The sequence below is a fragment of the Telopea speciosissima genome, chromosome 4 (assembly GCF_018873765.1).
Source record: "Telopea speciosissima isolate NSW1024214 ecotype Mountain lineage chromosome 4, Tspe_v1, whole genome shotgun sequence".
In the NCBI taxonomy this organism is placed as follows: Eukaryota; Viridiplantae; Streptophyta; class Magnoliopsida; order Proteales; family Proteaceae; genus Telopea; species Telopea speciosissima.
Genome location: NC_057919.1, coordinates 38,151,859 through 38,171,393, shown reverse-complemented (window position 1 = coordinate 38,171,393; position 19,535 = coordinate 38,151,859).

Sequence of the window (19,535 nt, the reverse complement as noted above, 5' to 3'; positions counted from 1 at the left end):
GGGTCAACATAGAGGTCCAACCTAAGATGTTGAACCTAGAAAAGAGACTGTACTGGTGAAAGTCCTCCACCTAGACCACCCGGCCATTCACAATTTTTAGTGATCTAAAATTCTTCCAAACCCTAGCATGCTCGTATCGAGAAAAATGGAATCGATCAAACTCGGGTTCCTCTGAAGAGGAGTCATCCCTAGGTGAAGATGGAGGTACCGTAGATGAAGATGATGATGAATGATCACTCTCAACTCAGAGTCTCTTCTGTGCCACAGACTTCCTAGCCGTGCGATGACTTGTAGACATTTTTCCTACAAAAGAGAAGAAAAGAGATAGTTAGGGCAAGGAAATCTAGCAAGAACCCTAGCTAAAGTAAGATAGAATAAGAAGAAAAACCTAAAAAGAGAATGTGGCTAAGAAATCTTACCTAGGCACGCGTAGATTCGCAAGGAACTCGAAGAAATATGAGGATTTAGTGTGGAATTAGTCACACAACCCTTCAAGGACTCTCCCCAAGTGTTTAGAGAAGTTTAGAAGAAGTTAGGATTGAAATGGGCCCCTCTCGAACTCATATACCTACGCCCCGATTCTCTGGGCGATGGCACTGGGCGATGCAGGCAATACCCAGAGACATTGCCCAGTGAATGCAATTTTGCTGATTTTGATCTTTTGACACATGGGAACTTGGACTCCACCTATAATGGCTTTATTAAACAAAAAAATAAAGATTTTTACTAATGATTAAAAAAAATAATAATAATTTAAAAAAAAAAAAAATTTAACTAAACACATACACTTTTCATGAAATCAAAGGGATACAACTTCTAATCGGGGATCTTAGTAAGAACACATGGGAAATTGAAATCCCTTGTCTATATGTTGATATTAGTACTTAAATTATATATATATACTTACGAGAATTGGTGAGTGTAATATTTAAATATTATGTGCTTGATATTGTGATGTACGAACTGTGTGGAGTGTTGTTATGCAGAACCGGACATAGATATGTAGGTATGTTGTAATATGTATTTACTACGTGTAGGGAGCGTAGATATTACCCCATCCAAAATCCAAGTCTGCCAAGAATAGGATTTTATAAGCTGTCTAGTTAATCAAAACACTTAGACGCTAAGGTACCTCGAGCCAACTCAAGTATATTTTATTGATTTTTTTTTTTAGTCATTTAAGTTCTAGTAGACATGTACTTAATGCTTTTAATTAAGTATAACCTGATGCTTAGAACCATTTTCTATGACAAGACCCGTTACCTCAGCCAAGGCTGGATACGAGAGAGGCCAAACAATTTCCAGACCTATGCTTGGCCAAATAAGGCTTACCGCGGAACCAATTCAAATTCTGTCTCGACTTTGTATCGTAGGCCGAACGTGGGTCAGAACCCTTTTCGCCCCACATTCAATCGACCTACTCAACCGGCTATGAGTCAAGCGACAACAGCAGCTTCGCCAACCCGACCAGCGACAAGTCAAGTGAGCCAAGCCTCAACACCTGCTGTTTCACCCTATAAGTGCTATGTGTGCAATAAGGAAGGGCACATGGCTAGAGATTGCAGATCACGTGGGTATGGCAACAACTCGCCGAATCAGCCCTACGCTAGACCTTTTCAGCCACGGGACAATTGGACGCAAGGAAAGGTGTTTGTGATGACGAATGAAGAAGCTGAGGCGAACTCCGATGTATTGACAGGTAAGTTTGCTGAACACTACTAATTTATAGGGAATAATTGGTTTACCTTATGTAACCTAAACTACCTACAAACCCTAGGTACTCTGAATGTCTCGACCATACCTGCACGAGTATTATTCGACTCGGGTGCAACCCACTCTTTCGTCTCTACCACTTTTGCGAGCGAGATGAAAGATCAACCGAGGGACATCAGGCACAAACTAGTAGTCAGCACACCGACGGGCAGTGTCGTGAGTTTGAAAGAAGTATACGACCCCTGCCAGATTGAAATTTGTGGGAAGAATCTAACTGCATGGTTGATAAAGATCGATATAAAGGATTTTGACGTGATACTAGGCATGGATTGGTTATCCGCCTATGGTGCAAACGTCTTGTGTGTGGAGAAGAAGATTGTAATTAAAATGAATGATGGGTCAATCCTCACTTATCAAAGTGAACCAAGAAGGAAACCTAGGAAGATAACCCTATCAGCCCTCCAGGCGCGAAGATTGTTAGACGAAGGATGTCAAGGCTTTTTGGCCACTGTAATAGACACAGAGGCAAAGATTAAACCCTTGGAGGAACTAGAAGTCGTCAGAGAATTCCCCGATGTTTTTTCAGAAGATCTGACGCAGCTACCGCCTGACCGCGATATAGAATTCGTGATTGATCTAATTCCTGGTGCAGCACCGGTATCCAAGGCACCATATCGGATGGCGCCAATCGAACTGAAGGAGTTGCAGGTTCAACTTCAAGACCTGCTGAAGAAGGGTTTCATACGATCCAACGTATCGCCCTGGGGAGCACCCGTGCTATTCGTAAAGAAGAAGGCTGGTAGTATGCGGCTATGTATCGACTACAGTGAGTTGAATAAGCTGACTATCAAGAATTGATATCCGTTGCCGTGCATCGACAACCTATTTGATCAGTTACAAGGAGTAAGAGTTTTCTCTAAAATTGGTCTTAGGTCGGGATACCATCAATTGAAGATCAAGAGCGGTGATATTCACAAAATGGCATTCCGAACTCGATACGGACATTACAAATTCTTAGTCTTGTCATTTTAGATTAACCAATGCCCCGGCAGCGTTCATGGACATGATGAATAGAGTGTTCCATGATGCATTGGATAAGTTCGTCATTGTATTTATTGATGACATCCTGGTGTGCTCCAAGAATGAGGAAGAGCATGCTCGATACCTTACCTTCGTGTTGCAACGATTGCGAGAGCACCAACTTTATGCCAAGTTTAGTAAATGTGAATTCTGGCTTCACCAAATTGGATTCCTGGGACACATCATTACTGAAGACGGCATTAAAGTGAATCCAGGAAAGGTGAAAGCAGTTCTCGAGTGGGAGACTCTGAAGAGTGCCACTGAAATTTAAAGTTTCTTAGGTTTGGCCAGTTATTACCGACGGTTTATTGAAAATTTCTCATGGATTTTGGCACCCATGATAAAACTTACAAAGAAGGGAGCCAAATTTGAATGGAATGGAGCATGCGAGAAAAGTTTTCAGGAATTGAGAAACCGATTGGTGATAGCTTCAATCTTGACCATTCCGGATGGCACTGGAGGAATGGTGGTATACACCGACGCATCCAAGACAGGATTAGGTGGCATCCTGATGCAGAAAGGTAAAGTAGTCACCTACGCCTCTAGACAATTAAAAGAGCACGAGAAGAACTACCCCACTCATGACTTAGAGTTGGCAGCGGTAGTTTTCGCGTTGAAGGTATGGCGGCATTACCTATATGGTGAAAAGAGTGAAATTTTTAGCGACCATAAAAGTCTAAAGTATTTCTTCACCCAGAAGGAGCTGAAAATGAGACAAAGACGGTGGTTAGAGCTGGTAAAAGATTATTGATGAGCACATTTATGTGTGAAATCTTAGGGCATAAAGCATACATTTTATCACATTGGACAGAGTTACTCGGTGCTTTCTTGTGCTTTTCAGGTTGTAGGTGATTTCTTGTGAAAATGGAGGAGATGATGCTAAGAAAATATTTTTAAGGTGTTTAAAGGTGTTAATGGCTTAGATGCGTAGCCCATCGAGTCAGCTTCGCAACGGTTTAAACGGTACATGATTCCGAGTTGAAACGAAGAAGTTACGGCCGTTTCCGTAACGAAGCACGAAAATGGTCTATAGGGGTTTATTTGTAATTATTGACAGTCGGCTGGGGACAAAGTGAAGCGAAAGTTCATATTGCAGGGGCCTTAACAGAATTATTAGAAGTTACATTTCTTGTACCCGAAAGATTCCATTTGGAGGGCTCTGGACAGTCCAACTTCAACTTGAGATATCTTGGGCTCCCGAACTCCAAATTGGACGAAATTTGGGTCTATTTTGGGTGATTTTTCGCAAGGAACACAATGGTGAGGCCTATATAAGCACCCCATGCTCCACGTTTTCTGAAGGACAGAATGGATATTTTATTTATTCTTGAAGGAATCCTAGTCATCACCCTTACTCTCTCTCTCCTCCAACTACTCAAGGGCACTTCTGAAATTCTACTTGGGATAGACTTATTTTGAAAGACATTCTCACCTATGGAAAGTTGAAAAATCAAAGATGCTTTGATTTTATTGCTTGGAGAAGATATCTACAAAGAAAAGGAAGCACTTGTTAGAATTGGAAGTTTACTTTTCTAGAAATAGAAGGTCTATGTAAACAATCTTCTCTTCTTCTTCTTTCTATTTTTTTCTTTTTTCTTAGGATTCAAGGCATTGTAAAAGAGGAAGGAGAAGAGAATATTCTCTTTTCTTAAGGAATATTTCTCCTACACTTCCCTCTTCTCCCTTCTCTTCTCTTCCCCCTATAAATACCCCTTGCCCTTTGGGTTGTAAGAAGTTAGTTTTTTAGTTCAGTTTTTAGTTAGTTTCTAGTTCAATTTTAATTCAGTTTTTTAGTGTAATTTTTATTTCATTCACTTAGTGAAATTTTCTCTACTTTTTCTATTTGTGGCTTAAGTTCTTAGTTTTGAATTCAAGTTCTTAGTTTTGATTTCATAAGTCTAGTTTAATGGTTGTAATAGTTTTAGTTTAAAGCTTCCTAGTCTAAGTTCCTATGTTGATGACAAGACATGGAGATTTAGAAGAGGAAGCCATGGTGAGTTTATTCTAGTATTCAAGCACATCAAGGTATCTCATTCTCTAAACCCTTAATCTCATTCTCCCTTTCCTCTATCTCTCTCTATCTTCTTCTTCTTCTCCCTCTATTTCTTTTATTTTTTTTATATGGTTGTGGTATGTGGATGCACTTTTATTTCCTTATTTTTTTTGTGTGATTATGAAGTGTGGCTGTGTTTTTGTTATTCCTTTCAATTCGCTTTAGTTTGATAGGTTAGATGCTCACGTGTTAGGACGCCAATTTAATCCCTTAATTTTGTTAGATGCTTATGAGTTAGGATGCATTAATTTTCATTAATTTAATTAGTTTAATTTAACACTTTAATTTGGTTCACTTTGCATTACTTTTAAGTTAGTTAAATAGAGTGGCATATATCTCCTCGTGTTCGACCCGTAGCTACGATTGACCCGTACGCTTGCGGTATTATTTTAACTCAAACAAGTTTTTGGCGCCGTTGCCGGGGAGATTATTGACCACTTTATTTTTTTGATTTTTAAGTAATTCGAAGTGCTTTAGTTTATTCTCTTTCTCCTCTTTCTTTTTCTTTTTTTTTTTTTTTAAAAAAAAAAATTTTGAAAACCTCCTCTTGTTTCTTTTTTGTTTCAATAGTGTGCGCCCAATCTAAAGTCCTTCATATGCCCAAACCCAACCAATCTTGGTGCCCCTTGATTCGTTGGGTGGTTTGGATTGGCATGTGACTTATCTTTGGAGGTGACCACTCTTGATAACAGGAAAGCGACATAGTGAGAGCGTTGGAAACATAAACGTATAGTAGTCCTCCACCCTACATCAGAATCCATTTGGAGTCGCCCGTAGGTGGCTCGTGAAGACTATACGGGTTCCCTTGCTGTCAACCTATATGGCAACCTTACAGCTTTGGAACCATTGTTTCGATTTCTGAGGGATAGATGCACTATCTACCTTGGGCTCCCTCTTATTTTTAGTATTTTTTTTTCTAGTCTTTTATTTTTCTTTAAATTTTTTTTTATGGGAGACCTCAATTTGGGATAGGTGGTTAATTTAGAATAATGGGAGATACACTTCCAAATAAGACTTTGGGGGAAAGATGGACCTATGCTAAGGCAACCATGATTTTGAAGGAAATGTTTAAACAGGTTAGGGAAGCCAAAAGTAGTGAGAGAGAGAACAATTTTGCACCACCCCAAGATACAATTTTGCTCCCCAACCCAACTATGGGCTTTCGAAAAATTTTGATTGGTCACTTCCCGCACAATCCATGTTATGGAAGGATGCCCTAATCTTTATGGGGGTAGCTATGGTGATGAGAATGTGAGTCCTCAATTTCAATACAATTCTTTTGGCACTTACAATCAGGGGTGGAGTGATCATCCCGATTTTTTGTGGGATCAATGGAATAACCAAGCTGGACCACCCAATTTCCAATATCATGGTCAGTTTGGTCCTCCAATGCCCAACCCTCCATTAAATCTCAATGGGCCACCTCTCCTTGAACCATATCACCAACCCCTTGAGTTTCGTAACATGGGTGAGGAGGCCGGATGAATGAGCTTGAGAAATACATAGACCTTCTCACAACAAGCCAAAATACCATGGAGAAGCAACTCTCTCAACTGATAACCATGGTACAAGAGGAGGAAACGGGTACATTACCTAGTCAGCCTAAACCGCCCCATCCCCAGTTTAATGATATTGAAAGTCCACCACCCCAATTTGAGGTTAATAAGAGTCATTCCCAACAAGCTGTTTTTCATGATGATTTATTTGTTGAGATTGAGTCTCCTCAGGAAATTAGTGAAGCGAGATTTGATGAGCTACCTGGGGAAGTCCAACTTTTTCCTAAAATTTTTGATTTTAGTGAGCCTAGTGTTTTTATTGATTTAGAATCAGATTTTCATGATAACATAGAAACCCAGGAAATTCGATCTCCCCCTCTCTCTTTGAAAAACTTAGATAATTGTCATTTTGAGGATTTCATTGTCTCACATGTTGATTTGTCCAAACCTCCTAGGTTTGATGATTTTATTGAGGAGGACAATGTTAGTCATAATGCCTTTCAAGCATATTTCCATGATCCTTATTTGGCAAACCAAGTTATGCAAAGAGCGGATAGTTGTATTGCCAGGATTGATTTGAGTAAACCTCCAATTTTTTATGATTATTTAGATGAGGTTATTCGTAATCCTTTTTATGCTTATTGTGATCCGTTTTTGATTGGTTTTTCAAACAATGATAGGTGTTCTACATTGCAAACGGGAGAGGAGGGACGGATTTATGGCCTGAGTTTTAATGCCTTCATTTTCCACTGTCCCATGAGGATAGATTTTTCTATTGAAGATTTCTCGATTGTTCTTAACTTCCATATTATTTCTCGCTTTACTAAAATTCATGGTCGAGTATTTTCTGGGTCCAAGCTATTTCTCCATTCATCGGCCATGGATTGAGATTTCTGTCTTGCTCCTAGCACTTTTTGTAGAGCTCATGACTCTTCATGATTCTCTTTGTTGATTATATCCGGTAAGCCCCTTCATCTCCTCCCTTGTCCTTATTCTTTCTTTTATGCATGCATTGAGGACACTTGCATGAATTAAGTGTAGGGGGGGATGTTGGGCTTAATTGGTGAATTTTGATTGTGACAATAGTTTGGTTTTGTGCATATGTCTCTTTGATTGCAAAGCGAGAGAAAGAAGGAATTAGGTGTCCTAGCATGCGAAATAATAAAAAATCCCTTTTCAAGGACGGTAATTGGTTTGTATCCGGTGAGAGGGATTGAATTGAAAAATATGAGCGTTATTTCATTTGATGGCTAGATTCCTCTATGTGTTTTATGGACCCTTTGATCTTTTGGCTAGTAGTTGAGACCAATTTGTTTGTGGCAAGGCAAGGCATGAAAGTGGAAGTGAATGAAAAAAAGAAAAAGAAAAAAAACAAGGAATAGAAAAGAAAGTGGAATTCCTTGGGACTAGACAGGGCACTGTGCCTCATGAAGCAGGGTGACTTGATCAAAATTCCTTGGAAGGAAACCCAAAAAAAAAAAAAAAAAAAAAAAAACTCTTGCATCAATGTCTCAATGTCCTATGGATATATGCAAAAAGCGAAGCTACCAAGTATTTGGGTGTACAGTGTATGCTCCACCATGTCATTCGGAGAACAAGAGTGGAGTAGAAATAGAGTTTGTGGTTGAGAAAGAAAAAAACTTTTGCCTTAATGCTTGAAAAAAAAAAAGTATGGTCAACAATACTCAATGCCTAAGTCTTTGGTTCCATCGATGCTATGGGGGGTTTACTTGAAGGTGAGTAGTGTTCAGAAAATATGAGGAGATCCCTTGAACTTGATGCATGCTTGTTACTTGAATTGATGTGGGATAATAAAATTCAAGTGTGGGGGAACCTTGGGCTCCTTGATCTTTAGTTGAGCACTTTTTGGGATTATGTGCACTATCCTACTTATACCATGATTAAAATTTACATCATTCTTTTTGATTTATTGAATTTTGGGTGTATATTCACTGCAAACACCCACGAGACACAACTCGTCCACTAGGGGTAACCTAGGGGTTGAAAGGCTTGTTGCACATGCTAAGTGCAACCGTGATTCCTACGAAAGTGAGTTAGGATTTTCTGCATTCTAGGTTAGTTTTCTTTTGCTTTACTTGAGGACAAGTAACGTTCAAGTGTGGGGGAATCTGATGAGCACATTTATGTGTGAAATCTTAGGGCATAAAGCATACATTTTATCACATTGGACAGAGTTACTCGGTGCTTTCTTGTGCTTTTCAGGTTGTAGGTGATTTCTTGTGAAAATGGAGGAGATGATGCTAAGGAAATATTTTTAAGGTGTTTAAAGGTGTTAATGGCTTACATGCGTAGCCCATCGAGTCAGCTTCGCAACGGTTTAAACGGCACATGATTCCGAGTTGAAACGAAGAAGTTACGGCCGTTTCCGTAACGAAGCACGAAAATGGTCTATAGGGGTTTATTTGTAATTATTGACAGTTGGCTGGGGACAAAGTGAAGCGAAAGTTCATATTGCAGGGGCCTTAACAGAATTATTAGAAGTTACATTTCTTGTACCCGAAAGATTCCATTTGGAGGGCTCTGGACAGTCCAACTTCAACTTGAGATATCTTGGGCTCCCGAACTCCAAATTGGACGAAATTTGGGTCTATTTTGGGTGATTTTTCGCAAGGAACACAATGGTGAGGCCTATATAAGCACCCCATGCTCCACGTTTTTTGAAGGACAGAATGGATATTTTATTTATTCTTGAAGGAATCCTAGTCATCACCCTTACTCTCTCTCTCCTCCAACTTCTCAAGGGCACTTCTGAAATTCTACTTGGGATAGACTTATTTTGAAAGACATTCTCACCTATGGAAAGTTGAAAAATCAAAGATGCTTTGATTTTATTGCTTGGAGAAAATATCTACAAAGAAAAGGAAGCACTTGTTAGAATTGGAAGTTTACTTTTCTAGAAATAGAAGGTCTATGTAAACAATCTTCTCTTCTTCTTCTTTCTATTTTTTTCTTTTTTCTTAGGATTCAAGGCATTGTAAAAGAGGAAGGAGAAGAGAATATTCTCTTTTCTTAAGGAATATTTCTCCTACACTTCCCTCTTCTCCCTTCTCTTCTCTTCCCCCTATAAATACCCCTTGCCCTTTGGGTTGTAAGAAGTTAGTTTTTTAGTTCAGTTTTTAGTTAGTTTCTAGTTCAATTTTAATTCAGTTTTTTAGTGTAATTTTTATTTCATTCACTTAGTGAAATTTTCTCTTCTTTTTCTATTTGTGGCTTAAGTTCTTAGTTTTGAATTCAAGTTCTTAGTTTTGATTTCATAAGTCTAGTTTAATGGTTGTAATAGTTTTAGTTTAAAGCTTCCTAGTCTAAGTTCCTATGTTGATGACAAAACATGGAGATTTAGAAGAGGAAGCCATGGTGAGTTTATTCTAGTATTCAAGCACATCAAGGTATCTCATTCTCTAAACCCTTAATCTCATTCTCCCTTTCCTCTATCTCTCTCTATCTTCTTCTTCTTCTCCCTCTATTTCTTTTATTTTTTTTATATGGTTGTGGTATGTGGATGCACTTTTATTTCCTTATTTTTTTTATGTGATTATGAAGTGTGGCTGTGTTTTTGTTATTCCTTTCAATTCGCTTTAGTTTGATAGGTTAGATGCTCACGTGTTAGGACGCCAATTTAATCCCTTAATTTTGTTAGATGCTTATGAGTTAGGATGCATTAATTTTCATTAATTTAATTAGCTTAATTTAACACTTTAATTTGGTTCACTTTGCATTACTTTTAAGTTAGTTAAATAGAGTGGCATATATCTCCTCGTGTTCGACCCGTAGCTACGATTGACCCGTACGCTTGCGGTATTATTTTAACTCAAACAATTATGACTGTGAAATCCAGTACCACCTTGGTAAGGCCAACATTGTAGCTGATGCGTTAAGTAGAAAATCTCAGACTGCATCTCTCGCTTCCTTGGTTGTAAGCGAACAGTTGTATGAAGAAGCTCGGAAGCTTGATCTGGAACTCGTGATCGAAGAAACGGCTATGCAATTAGCAGCCCTGGATCTACAGCCATCGATATGAGAAGAGGTAATTACGAAGCAACCATTGGACCCTGAGCTAGCCAAGATCATATGGGAAGTACAACAAGGTGTCCATAAGGACCCAGATTTTTCTTTAGCCCATGATGGTGCACTAAAGTTAGAGACAGATTGTGCGTGCCTGATGATTATGATGTGCAAGACCGAATCCTTAAAGAGGCGCACAACTCACCCTTTACAATTCACTCCAGAAGTACAAAGATGTACAAGGATTTAAAGAAGTATTACTGGTGGATGGGAATGAAAGAAACCATAGCAATATACGTGTCCAAGTGCCTCACCTGTCAACAGATAAAAGCAGAGAGACACCAACCATATGGGTTGTTGCAGCCACTACATATACTTGAATGGAAGTGGGAAAGAATCACTATGGATTTCGTGACAAATCTGCCCAACACCAGGAAAGCCATGAATGCGATTTGGGTGATCGTAGACGGACTGACAAAGGCAACTCACTTCATACCAATCAAGATAAGTTACTCTATGGAGAAGCTTGCCCAATTATATATAGAAAATATAGTCCGCTTACACGGTGTGCCTGTCAGTATTGTGTCTGACAGAGATCCTCGATTTACCTCAAGGTTTTGGAGGAGTTTATAGAAGGCATTGGGATCTCAACTAAATCTTAGTACAGCTTTCTATCCACAGACGGACGGACCATCAGAAAGAACTATCCAGACTCTAGAGGACATGCTCCGAGCTTATGTTTTGGAAATGAACAATAGTTGGGATGCTCACATACCTCTGGTGGAATTTGCCTACAATAACAGTCATCACTCCACCATTGGCATGGCACCATTTGAAGCTCTATATGGACATAAATGTAGAACTCCATTATATTGGGATGAAGTTGGCGAACGGAAATATCTCGGACCTGAGATGATACAAGCGACCTGCGACAAGGTGGATGTTATAAGAGAGAAGATCAAAGCAGCCCAGTCAAGACAGAAAAGTTATGCGGATAATCGATGGAAGGACATTGAGTTTGAAGTCAGAGAAAAAAGTATTTCTTCGAGTATCCCCAACTAAAGGATTGCTACGTTTTAACAAGAAGGGCAAGTCGAGCCCAAGATTCATCGGTCCTTATGAAATACTCAACAAAGTGCGACCCGCAGCATACCGACTAGCACTACCACCATCTTTGTCAGGCATCCATGATGTCTTCCATGTGTCGATGTTGAGAAAGTACATTAACAACCTGACACATGTACTATCAACAAAACCTGAATAGTTGGATGTGGATATGACCTACGAGGAGCAACCTACGGAGATATTGGACAGAAAGGAACATAACCTTCGTAATCGCACTGTCGCCTTTGTAAAGGTTCGATGGGGAAACAACCTGGTGGAAGAAGCTTCATGGGAACGTGAAGAAGAAATGAAGGAGAAGTACCCTCAACTCTTAGAATTGCAAGGTAAGAAAATTTTGAGGACGAAATTTTTGTAAGGTGGGAAGAAATGTCAAACCCTGCTCCTGACTGACTGGAATTTTGATTGAAGGACAAGAACCCTTGACCAGGCAACCAAGAACACTATGGAGTATCACTCTAGTGATTTGGATTGATAAAGAAACCCTGTATGGATCATCCTACATGCCTATCAATAGGTGGATCACTGACCCTTGCGGTTGTACAGCTCACACCATGATGTATGGCCTGGACTCCAGGTAATCTCTCTCCTCCCCATAACTGTAGGACCCACCCCTGGAAAAGTGTGTAAAAACCTCTAAATGGCATGTGGGGACAATGCCCTAACCAAGGGTCACACCCCTGTGCAAGCCACACTGAGATTCAGCCTTGCTGCAATCTCTGGGCGATGGCATTGGACGATGCAGACAAGGCCTAGAGACATCGCCCAGTGAGTAAAACAGCATATTTTAATGGATTTAAATTATGGGGACCATACATCATGGACATGGGCACCCTCCATAGGTAGAGGGGAGTCTGAGGGACCACCTCATACCCTTGGTTCACTGTGGACCCCACCAGAGAGCCCAGAGTGGCTGTGAATGCAGTGAAGAATGCATTTTGAAAATAGGCCTTAATAGCCAAACAAGCTCTAGTCATGGGCTGGCCTATAAAAAGGGATGCCTTGGGCTCATTTAGAGCCCTTAGCACTGTTGGAACCATGAGGGGAGAAAGAAGAGAAAGAAGAGAGAAAGAAGAGAGGAAGAGAAGAGAGGAAGGAAGAAAGGAAGAAAGGAAGAAAGGAAGGGAGAGAGTTGCTCTCACATCTGGGCCTGATTTTCGTGGCATCCAAGCCCTGCTCAGGTATAAATACATATGTACATACCTGCTGCCACTTGAATCTTTGAGTTTTTGCTTGGTTTCTACTCTCTCGGCAGCCTAGAACAGCTAAGGACTACCCTGAACAGCCTCAGATCTGCCATGCAAGCATAGAGCATGGAAGATCTAAGATTTTTGAACAAAAATATAAGTCTGATATGCTGTTATTGAGAGCCGAATCTGGCTGTGCACAGCTGCACTGCCCAGATTCACTGTTGGCTGGCTGTTTGGAACCCTGGATGCAAGCCATGACTACACAGACCTAGCCCTAGGTAATTGCAGCCTTGAATCACCATGTAGCATCTGATTACAGCCTTGCATGTAACTAAAATTGAGATTCATGCCTGAAGAAAACTCTGTGACACTATTTACTGGGCTGTCTGGGTAGCCTCTGGCAGCCCAGAGGTGGGCCCAATGGAAAATCCACATGGACCATGATGTAGATCACCCCTAGGGGTACATAGCACCCTAACATGCATGGGGTGATGATTTGAGCATAGCCCATGAGCTGTAACCTTGGGATCTCAGTCCATTATCGATTTGAAGACTCTGGGCGATGCACCCAACGCCCAGAGACATCGCCCAGTGAATGGAAGTTGGTAGAATTGCTGATCTGGCCTTGGGAACCTCATCCATTGGCCATGGTACTGTGTGGGAAGGTGGGAAATGACCTAAATGCCCCTCCCCACATCTGTCCTTATGAAGGTATGGCTTGGGAACCCAAGTGGGCCCCGCAGGGGATGGAAACCCTGCCTGTGCTTGGTCCTGCAGCACTGTCAGGCTGAGGGCAGCACAGTAAGCCTATTATGACCTTGGATCAGGTACAATCACTGAGAATGACCATTTTACCCATAGACCACCATCTCTGGATGACGCACCGGGACATAGGCTTAAGGCCCAGTGCAAGGCCCAGAGAATTCCAAGTGAGAACCAACTGAACACCAGGTCAACCCAGTGAGCTTAGGTTAACCCTAGGACTATCAGAGACAAATTGGAAACTTAATATGATAATTTTTTATTTACATCTAGGATTTGATCCCGCGCTCGAGGTCTACAATCAGACTGCTGTTGGAAATGAATTTACGATCGAGTTTCTAGAATCAAATCCAGGTGAGTAAAGTACTATCATATATACATGTGTAACTATGCCGGCAAATAAATTCTTAAATCTTAAATGCTATGTTATTTAATTATGTTCAATTACTCAAGTTGTTGTACAATGATTGTCTGTACTAGATGCCGTAGTCGGCTTGGAAATGAGGCCTGTGGTAGCTCGTAGAATGGGATGCGGTTGACACCACCTGACTCATACGATGCCATGTAGACATGGGGTTAGAGTTTCATCACCCGTGCTACACACCCTTGCCAACAGGGGTTAAGGTGTTGGATGCCTGTGAGGGTGACCATATGTGTATATGAGAAAAGAAAAGAAATGTGTTTGCACCAGAATGGTGAATATGAGCTATATGCCGGGCTATAAGCCAGAAAAGAAATGAGATGAGAATTGTGATGGATTACCCTACAGGTTAATCATAGAGGGCTGGTCAGGCTGACCTTGGTGAACGAATGCGGGAGTTGACTGGTCCTCTCCGACAACTCAATGGGTGTATCGCGGGAAGGGGTAATCAAGCCCACACCAGGGATACATGTATTGGGGATTGTAGTAGCACTGACCTGACTTAATTGTATTGCTAGGTGGCTAATAATTAATCTGGACTTACATATCATGTAGGATCATGTGGATTGTGGTTGCATGTGCATGCATGATGATGTATTTTTCTCACGAGCTCAGTGGGGCTCACACTCTGTTATATATGTTTTTCTTAGATGATTTTGCAGATCGATGCCGCTGTGGCATGGAGGCTCATTACGAGGAGGAGAGCCCTGGTTGTTATGATGATATTGGTGTGGACCCCGATGGAGGTTGTGCCGATGATGCATGCATTCTCGGTGGTCATTGATGAAGACCGTTGAAGAGTGCACTTGATGCTTTTTATCTTGGGGACTTCTTTTTGTCTTTGATAGGAGTTTATCCCCGTTCTGTTTGTGGTTTCTGCTGTAGTTTTCTTTCTTTTCTTTTTGGGGTTGTGTTATCTCACCCTATACATATATGTATGTATATCTTTCTTCTTTTAGCTTTTGTCAGCTTAGTTTCTCTTTGTGGGTTGTATCTGGGTGGGAATGTTTTAGAACACAATATATATATGTATATATCACTCACATTCCCGTATTGCTACGCTTTCTCTTTTGTTATAATTGTAGTTATTCTGCAGCACTCTGATCTTACCTGTAGTAATGTGATGAATGTGGACCCATGAATGTAAGCACTACTTCTAGATCCGTGGGATTTGACGGATTGTCGTTACGCAATTCGAGTCACCTACCTAATCCTCCCAGGGGGTGATTTGGGGTGTGACAGGTAATGTGCCACATGGCATCCAACCACTTAGGAATACACACACACATATATATATATATATATCTTTTGGAAGTCGGTGGATAACCGACTCCTAAAAGGATAACAAAGCAAAACAAAAAATATCTTTTTAAGAAAACCGACTCCAAAGAAAAGGTGCATGTTAGCAAAGTGGTGATTTGCGCTTCTAGGTTTCATGCTCGATCCTCCTGCCTCTCGGGAGGATCGCCCTCCTGATCCCCCACCCAATTCAGCCTCAGCTAGGGTGATGCCGGTCTCCTATGCCGCTGCGATCTCTCGATCTTTTGTTTCTCCCCCAGTTGTGATGGAGGTTAAGAAGCCGTCCATAGTTGTCGAGGAACCTGCAGTTTTCTTTTCTAAGGAAGAAGTGGAAATCTCTGAACGTGCGCTCTGTTCTTCGTTGATTGTGAAGTGTAGCTATGGCAGGCCCTCTCTTTTTGCGATCAAGGAGTACCTTCAGAAAACATTGCTTATTCAAGGGGACGTTATCCTTTCGTTGTTGGATCCCAGGCACATTCTTCTGCGTTTTGTTAAGCATGAGGACTATGTAAAGATGTGGATGAAGTCTCAAATCCATGTCCAAGGATTTCTGCTATGCTTCATGAAGTGGACGAGTGATTTCGTAGCAAGTTGGGAGTCGCCTTTTGCTCCAATTTGGGTATTGTTACCAAGGCTGCCAGTTAATTTCTATCAAGGAAATTTTCGGGTTTCTATTGCTTGAATGATTGGCAAGGTGTTAAAAATTGTTAGTGCAACTTCTAAATTGTACGAGGATGGTGGCGGCACCTGCTTGTGTAGATAGTGATCTGTGTTCTTCGCTCCCAACTAAGGTATGGATTGGTTGTGGAGCAGATGGCTTTTATCAAAAGGTAGTATATGAGAAGTTACCTTGGTATTGTGACCATTGTTCTAAACTAGGGCACTCCAGGGAAGATTGTCGGAGGCCTTTGCAAAATACGGGGGAAGGGAATACTCGGTCTGACTTAAAGGGGAAGGCAATTTTCGTTGGCATTGGGAACGATACGATTGATGTGGCCAATTTGGCTGGTGATAGGGGTGCTGCTCCTAATAAGGAGGGTATGGTTTTTCCTAGGGGTGAAGGCTCTTCACATGCTGGGGTAAATGTGCCTAAGCATGATGCACTGCAGAAGCAAGGTAGGGGAGGTCGCTGGAGACCTGCTACTAGGAGGGTGGATTCCCTCTTTAGAAGCCGGTGCCTTCCAGAACTCAGTTGTAGAGGGCGGATCAACGCTTGGAGTGATTGAGACTAAAAAGGACGGGAACCCAGCTGCTCGAGGCAACCGTCACGAGCATGAGGAGGAATCTGGGGCGCCGCTTATTGCGGCTAACAATGATAAGGCCGTGTTGGTTGAAGAAGGCTTGTTGGAGGAGGGTGAGATCATGAGTTCTGCAGGGGTGTTACAGGAGAATTTTTCTCTTTTGCAGGAGCCAGGTGTGCCTTTTCCGAGAGTGTTTGCGCCGACCAGTTCTGGGTCGGAATTGCTGGAGCTTACTAATGAAGATGATTCGAGGGATGACGAGGAGGACGCTTGCGTTCTATTTGTTTCGGGTTCTCGGTCGGCTGGAGTTGTTTCAACACCTGTTTTATCTGCCAAAGCAATGGTTCGATCTATCAGAGATAACATACAGCTGGATGATTTATATTATGGCCTGTGGATCGTGGTGCGTTATTGGAGAATTTTAAGGCTTTTAACGCCTCCCTAGAGGAAAGGCTACATCGAACTTTTGTCAGGTTGAGAGAGAGGAAAGCTAGGTTGCAAACCCGACTTCATCTACTGCTGTTCAGGTGGGTCCAAGGAAGAAGCATAATCAATTGGAAAATAAAAAAAGAGGAAACCAAAGAAGAATCACATGGTCGTTGGCATCTGTGGAATCAACTCAAGCCTTTAGGCGGTGCTGCGGTCCATGGGATCATGATGGTTCACTATGAAAAACCAATAAATAATATACTAGGAGTTCCCAACTCTTGGGATCTCCAGAGTGATCTTCCCTAGGGTTGCCCTAGGGCATCCTATTTTCAATTTTAGGGTTTTCCATGGTTGCCCACGGTGGCCTACTGGAACCCTATTAGGGTTTGGTTTGACAAACCAATGCCCAGTCCGTCTCTTTGACGTCCCATAAAATTATTGGGATCCATGTCATAGAGAAAAGTCATCTCTATTCCATCCCATGGATAGAGGGATCCATCCCATACCCGAATGCGCACCGGAAAATAATCGAATCGGGTTACTTTCACATCCCATGAATAATCAATACACTTAAATTAATATAAAATTGCTAACATGATGAGCCTCAAGTGTTGCTCCTCCAATAGACAATGGTTCTACCTCCAATGAGCACTCCAAGTAAACAGATCTGAATCTCCAATGGTGGAGCCAAGATTTTTCAACTAATCCTAGATGCTCTTCAGTTCTTCAAGCATAGATCTGGGTTTCCAAAACCCTAACTGTCAAATAAAGAGAGCAAGAAGAAGGAGAAGAAGAGATCACAAGAGAAAGAGGAGACCCAAAAATCATCCGAGAAAGGGGCGGCCAAAATGTAGAGGGCGTTTTGGTGTTTTATAATGCTAGGTTTCTAAAACCCTAAAAAAAATGTAGAGCTTGTGCCTTGTGTTCTTTAACTCAAGTGCTTAATTGGTGAAGAAGCGAGAATCTAATATGGAATGATATAATTAATTAATTATTTTAATTTATGGATAATTACAATTAGCACCATATCCATTAATTAAATAAATAATCAATTATTTTAGCAAATTCTAAATAACTCCCTACATGATAATAAATTATCATGTACAACCCCCCAGTAATCAACACCATAATTATGAAATCTAGGGCATGTACACTTGTACTGCCAAACCCCATTCCATAGTACATGTCCATACAAGAGTGTCTGTATATCTGATAAGGTCCTGCAAAACTCGATAAAACACTTTAATTAAATAACTATATATAATCTATTATTTTATGTAATATAGGTTTTGCACAAATCATTTCCAAAACGGCACTGGATCCAGATTTCGATCCCTCAATCTCGGTGTTCCCCAATCGGGCAGTGGTGACCATGTTGAGTAACTCCTTCACTCACATAGTGTTTGCGTATTCCTAGAATACCAGCTTTGACTCACTTGAGTCTTAGTCATTGATGAACCAAAGAATGCGGTCACACTTTGCAGTGACAGAATTCCCTAGGTACAGCAGTGACACATGTCTATCCCTTCCTACATGTGGTAGTAATACATGAGGGAATCGACAAAATAGATTCTTCGCCAATACATACATCGATCATGTGAGTACTCACATTCGTACCCTGACATCAGATGTTCAGGCTTACCCAATGCGACGACCATATGATAAGGGTGCCCAGCCCCAAACCCTAGTCGTGACTACGATTTTAAGTAATACTTACGGGCACATAATGCTCAAAAAGTTTATATCGCATGTGATAATATTAAACCAAAATGTATAAAGGTTTAATACAAAGTAAAACCAGATTGAATCAGACCGAACCGGGTTTGATGGACATATAAATCCAACAATCTCCCACTTATACATTAAAGCCAATTTCCTATACATTTTAAACCCATGCCCTCCATGTGTTTTTTAAACACTCTAGGAGAGAAACCCTTTGTCATGGCATTTGACACATTTTCAATTGTGTCCACTTTGAAGACACTCACGTCGCCCTGTTGGATAATCTCTCTGATGAGGTGATACTTCCACTGCACGTGCTTGTTCCTCTGATGAGCCCTAGCTCCTTAGCTTGTGCAATGGCCCCTCTGTTGTCACATAACAGGGGAATAGGGCCCTTGACAAGGTCAGGGACAACCTCCAAATCTGATAGGAATTTCCTCAGCCAAACACCTTCTTTTGCTGCATCACATGTTGTAAGGTATTATGCTTCGGTAGTGGAATTGGCTATAAATTTTTGTTTTGTACTCCGCCACACAATGACACCTCCACCAACTAGATACACCATTCCAAATGTGGATTTTCTGTCATCCTTGTCAGTTTAGAAATCTGAGTCTGTGTAACCCAGAACTGACAACTGATCAGATTCAAAAACCAAGAAATAGTCCTTAGTCCTTCTCAGGTACATAAGTATATTCTTAACAGCACTCCAATGCTCTTGTCCAGGGTTAGACTGGTAACGACTTACAATACCTACTACATAGAAAATGCCGGCCTCATACACGACATAGCGTACATAAGACTCCCTACTGCAGAGGCATAGGGAATCCTTTTCATCTCTTCAATGTCCGTCTAAGACTAGGGGCATTGAAATCTAGAAAGACTGATTCCATGTCGAAAAGTGACACTTCCCTGTTTGGAGTTCTCCATGCTAAATCTGGCTAAGATTTTGTCTATATAGGTAGCCTGTGACAATCCTAGCATCCT